This window comes from Copadichromis virginalis, linkage group LG3 (assembly GCF_057382275.1).
Source record: "Copadichromis virginalis isolate Kocher_CV1m ecotype Utaka linkage group LG3, C_Virginalis_male_GT1.1, whole genome shotgun sequence".
Lineage (NCBI taxonomy): Eukaryota > Metazoa > Chordata > Actinopteri > Cichliformes > Cichlidae > Copadichromis > Copadichromis virginalis.
In genome coordinates, this window is record NC_140620.1 from 7,543,935 (window position 1) to 7,550,129 (window position 6,195).

General features: G+C 40.1%; 1 long non-coding RNA gene across 1 annotated transcript; it reads left to right on the forward strand.

Moving 5' to 3' along the window:
* Positions 1–703: 703 nt before the first annotated feature.
* Positions 704–5,153, forward strand: LOC146712530 (uncharacterized). The gene is made up of 4 exons (XR_014917114.1): positions 704–2,091; positions 2,183–2,245; positions 2,359–2,410; positions 2,527–5,153. It is a non-coding gene; the product is annotated as an uncharacterized LOC146712530 (long non-coding RNA).
* Positions 5,154–6,195: the final 1,042 nt, after the last annotated feature.

A 6,195-nucleotide genomic window follows, 5' to 3' on the forward strand; every position in this document is an offset into this window, starting at 1 on the left:
ATGTTGGGCCATCAGTTCATGCTCTGAGGCTCAGGCGCACTCTGGCTATTCAACAGGACTATGATCCGTCCACCTCAGCACAGTTTCCTCCACTATCCACCTCTAAACGACCGAAAAAAACAATTTTGGCCAAAGTCTGGACTTAAATCTGAGGCTTTGAGCTGGAAAACACTACAGGGTGGCTGATTTCTTCATTTTATTTTGTCTCATTGCAAAGAAGACTAGACCCAAGTATACAAAAGTTCCTCCACAGTAAGGTGAAAGACTCACAGCCATTGACTGGCATTCTTACTGCACAAACAGTTACCTGGTTTAGGGGGCAATTATTTTATTTTTTTTAATGTTTTTTTCACAAGCTTAGGTAAGTTCAGCTTTTTCCCCTTAATAAATGCAATTAATTAACAGCTGCATTTTCTTGGATCTTTACTGTCTAATATTAAAATGTATTTGATCTGGAACATCTTAAGTGTGACAAATATGCAAAATATAGTATAAATATATATACATTTATATAAATATATAAAGAAGAGCAAATACTTTCATAGCACTGTGTTAAAAAAGAAAAATGCTGTTTCTGTTTGACAACCGGTTTGACCGGTTTCGTGCGTGTGCTCATGCGCGTTCAGGTGTGGTGGGGGTATGGTTGTTCATGTGTGGAAATACCACAGGGGATCAGAGGGGTTATCTGAGTTTATGTGTTTTTAACGGGGTTTTAATTTAATCAAACCATAGGGTTTTTAATTAAACTATTTTTATCACTTAGGTGTATCGCAACATTCAGTTATGTATGTGTTCTTAAAAGCAATTCTTTGTTTCTTGTTTCATTCTTGGCGGAGTGGAAGCTGTTTTGGTTCACAGTGCGCCTTAACAAAGAGGGGGTGCTCTAGTCAAAAGTGTTGGTAATAGTGTTTTAATCACACTAATTTTCTAAATCTGACAATGTCTCAGCTTGCAATGAGGCATGCATTTTATTTTATAAATGGCACAAATGGGAATTTCTTCTGAATGGGTGATGTCAGCATGTTCACAAGCGTTTCATTTAATCAAACCCCTAGTTTTAATTTAACTAGTTTTTCTTTCCAGGGTTGATGCGATCATTTTATTTAAAAATCGGGATTTCGGAATGTTGAACTAAGAGTGAGACAAAGCCAGCCAGCTAGTTTTTAACACAGTAAATGTCACAAATAGCATTCAGTCCTTTAGAAAATAAATGCTATAAGCAGCCAGTATCGCTCTTTTCAAACTAATCTTCTTTTAAATACACTCATTTTGTGATTCCGGTGTCACACCTTGCACCGATGCAAGCATTTTATTTATTTAAAAACGGATCAAACGGGCCATTTCTTCTGTAAGGGGTTTCATGGTTTCAGAGTAGTTTTTAACACAACAGATAGTCGCAAATAACATTCAGCCCTTTAGAAAATAAACGCTACAGTGATACTTCTAAAACCAGTCGCCCAGACCCGCTCCAACTTTTCAACAGCTGGCTAATTGTTTGAATTTGTTCAGGATTGCAAAAGCCCACCGCTGGGTATCACTAGTTGAGAGTACCATGCGAACAAGGGCCCAGCCTATTGTTTAAAGTGGCCGGTATTGGCTCTTTTTGTAATTCCTCGACAAGGTAAATGGGGCAGGTGTAGCTACCAATCGGGTGGCGACCCCGCCTATTGTCTGAAGTATCGGCTCCTTTGTAATTCCTTGAGAAGACAAAAGCCCTGAAGGGTCTCATTTAAATTGGTTGGAGACATACCTTTCTTTTTGGAAACACCCATCCTATATAAAAAAAACACGCTCAGAGCCTGAAACCCTGAGCCATTTACGCCTCAAGATTCGCTGCAGGGCACACCATTTTCTTTGCGATCATCAACACTAACATTGTTCTTTATAACATGGACATGTAAACGGTAAGTAAAACAAAACCTATTATTGTATTTTTAAAAAGTGTTATGTTAACATATTATAGGATATTCAAACTATTTTTTTTCCTAAAACAAAAGCTTAATTTTTAGGAGTTCGGGAGAACGGCCCAGGGCCCTTTTCTTTAGAAACGGGCGCTTTTACAGCTGGAACTAGTTCTCTAACAGGCACAAGGTGTGTACAGCATTACTGGGTTTTTAAACGTATGTATGTTTTAAACTAGCGATTGTTTTAAATTATGTAATAACGTTTTTGTTTGTTCCAGGGTTAACAAACTGAGCAGGAAAACATTCAGACACCGCGACCACAGAGCCCAACCTTACATCAGGTGTGTATACAACGGGATGTATAGTTGTGTATTATTTTTTTAAAAAGAAAAAAAAATTAAAAGGGGTTTAAACAATTACAAATGTTCTAAACTGACCGTTTTACACACGCCAGAGAACCGTGTGTGTGGAGGAGCAGGACCATCCCGAATAACGCACACTACAAGGTAAGCATAGGCATATATAAATTAGATAAAAAGAGATAGAGAGGGAGACACGCTTATTCAGTTTGAAATGGGTACATGTATAAAATGTTTTAACACATGTCTATCTATCTTCACAGACTGCAGAACAGCACCCCTCCTCATAATGATCAGGACACCGTACGATTCCAGACGTTTTTGGAATGTTTAAGCAGTATCGACCTCCCAGAACAACAAAAACCTGGAGCTTTGTGCAACAGTGGAGAGTCAGAACAGATCTTCATCAGCGAACCTGCAACACCCCCGAGTGAGTGGCTACCTCGTGATTTCTCTGATGTTTTTGAGTACAGTATATCAGATTTTGATCTAGTTCATATACCCACCACCCCAGAATGTGTCAGAAAGAGCGTTGATTCACACATAGATTTCGAAGAAGGCGGCATAACAGACTCTCAAATATCAGCGGCGTATGATGTTTACATGAAGCTTCCAGATGCTCAGCCTACTGAACGGAGTCATATAGCTTCAATAGCTGATAAATTATGTTTGATTGAAGCTAGACTCAATCAATACCACCAAGAAGCACAGGTACAAAGGCAACAGTTTACCAAACTCATAAACAAAGTGTGTAGTACATTAGACAACATCTGCAGCAAAATTTCAAGTCCCTGACTTTTAAAATCCAGACCATGGACCCTCCAAATAAATTATTTAAACATAATAACGGAACCTCCACTCCTGTTAGATGTTTTGACTTAGAGACTTTTATGCAGTGGGCTGAAGAAACAAATAACAAATTAGACGATATTATAGCTAGACTTAATAGGGTGCCTGCATCAGCCTCATCTGATACACATCCTCGTCAGACTGTTCCTACGTCTGCTATTGCTGATGGGGCTATTGTTGCTAATAATAGTGATAGTACAGCAGGTGTTGCTCGGGCCGTTGCTGTTACTGATGCTAACCATATAGCTGGTGCTGCTGGTGATTTTGCGTCTGATGCACAATCTAGCCGGGTCACCTCTGCTGCAGCTACTGCAGTTGTTATTGAGCCTGTTACCGCTTCTACTATTATTTCAACCACACATGCGTGTCCGGGCTCCGCTGGTGATGCTGCAACACCACACACACCCTCAATCATTGTAAATTTCTCACAAACAGATACTACTGTAATTGAGCCCGTTGTGCAGTCTGGGTCCGGCAGTCGCTCTCAGTCACACATTAGAGAGATATCTAATTTTAATGCTCGCGAATTGCGTGAACGCCTTGATTTTAGAGGTCTCGATCATCCAGAACAAGTGCCTGCGCGAGTGCTTAGCCAATGTGATAGACAGAGCTGTGGCGGGATCCCAACAGGGCAGTGTTCTAAACGTGGTCCTGCGTGGCCCCTCGCTGGCTTCAGATGTTCAGGCTGTTTTAAACGCTGATGATCGGTATGATCCGGAGCTGTTTCTCGATCAAATTGCACAAGTTATGCAGAGTAATGATGAATCTATCGGTGATGATGAATTAGAGTTTATTGTCACGGTAGCTCAGAACAGTACTGGCGGGTCTCGCTTAAGACTGGCGCACATACCTTATGATGAGATTCTCTGATGATCCCCTGTGATCATATGAAACATTGCATGCACTGTGGCACCACATATAGAGAATCCAAGAAATTGCCACACAAATGTGCGCAGCCTGGATGCGAGCACTGCCGCGAACCTAAATTAGCAGGAGACTCCGAGCATCAGTGTTTCATACAGCCTGTTGAAAAACAGAAGCCTAACGATAAATACATTTTATATGATTTTGAGACGCGGTACCACAACGGTAAACACGAGGCTAACTTTGTGTGTGCGTCTGATCTGAAGGGCAATAAGTTCAGATTTAATACATTAAAGTGTGTGGAGGCGTTTGTGTAGCATTACAGACGCCCAAGGTTTCGTGGGTACACTTTCATAGCACATAATGCATCTGGCTTTGATAACTACATACTCCTCGAGTACTTTGTCAGACAGAGCATAACACCTAGTGTCATAATGAGCGGCAGCCGTGTGATTTTAATGCATGACAGGGACTATGACCAGCGGTGGATTGATTCGTTCAGCTTTTTGCCCATGGGCCTTGCCAAAATACCCTCTGCTTTAGGTTTTCAAGACCTGCAGAAGAGCCATTTCCCACACAGGTTTAATACGAGGGATAATGAGCGTTATGTGGGCCCGTACCCAGATCCCTCCTTCTACGGCTATGAGCACATGTCTGAAAGCGATAAGGTGCGATTCATGGAATGGTACCAGGTTGCCTCGCAGAATCCCTTTGATTTTCAGGCTGAACTCAGGCGTTACTGTGTTAACGATGTTGATGTCCTGCGTAAAGCATGCAGCATTTATCGTGACACGCTACTGGGTTGTACTCAAGTTGATCCATTCACGTATACCACCCTGGCTGCATTTAGTATGGGTGTGTATAAAACGCTGTTTCTGCCTAGAGACGCGCTCGCTCTCACGGGGCATACGTTGAGCAGAACAAGACGTTTTCTAACGTCACTGTCTGAAGACCGTGGTTTTTTAAAACACACACCAAAAAAGAACACCCCTGGTGGACCGCTGCGACATAGTACACTAAAAAAAATAAAGAATAAAAAAAACAAATTAAAGGGGGGTCCTGTAGAGTGGTTGGATTTTTGAATTCAGGTTTTTTTCTTATTGCAGAAATTGTTCTTCTGCTAAAAATATTTGCTGTTTGGTGTTTTTCTACTGTTATGGGCTTTTTTTCACTTATTGCTGCTAAATTGTTTTGTTTTGTTCTCTTTTATTACTGTTAAATATTTTATGTCTTTTATTACTGGTTAATGTTTGATGTCCTTTATTTATGTTTAAACAAAGTATGTTATGAATCTATATATGTATGTATATATATATATATATATATATATATATATATATATATATATATATGAGATTTGATAATAAATACCATTGACTCGATTAAATCATGCTCTCATGTTGTTTTTATTATTATTCTCATTAGTACATATCAGTATCCACATTGCACACACACATAATCACTGCATACAGCAACAGGTTGTATGTTGTTGACAAATCGACACATCATAGCATCATTACAAATTAAATTAGACCCATACATGTTAAGCAGGCGGGCATAAGATACACCATTTTGCATATGATATAAAAAAAAATACACAATGTTGACCGCATGTGATGGAGAAGTCGTTCTGCACTTGTTTTCCTGAATATAAAACAGTGGAACAGTTTTTTAGAAGAAACATCTTTATTGCTGGGGGGAAACTGTCTAACGAGTGAACAAAACTATCAAAAAAATAACCGCGTCTGTCTCTCGAAATATAAACAGCAAGCCAATGTTCCCCTGGCATCGTAGAAGGGTGGGTGTTTACAATACCCATAGCTGGGAGTCTTTGAAGCCGTTCAGTGGTTAGCTGATCATAGGCTAACACGCCTAGGAAATGTGTGTTTTTATTGATAATGCCGCCGACCACGGCTGATAGTTCTATAGTGTTCATGACCGTTTTTGTCTCAATAGTAGTCCAAGAGCACCTGTCTCATGTTAGATATTTCAATGACTGAATCAAATACAGAATAACACAAGAGGTTCACTGTACGGGGTAGTGGATTTCTGAAACGGGTTTCCAATCTCACGTTCCCAGTTTTAATTAACGACACATTCCCTGAATGTCCTTTGTCAGCTTCCAGATTGAAACAGAATAAAGTGTAGCCGTTACCAAAGTCTGCACGTGTTATGGCCAAGGATCTGTCCTTTAAATGTCTTCCTGTGGTTTGTATCAG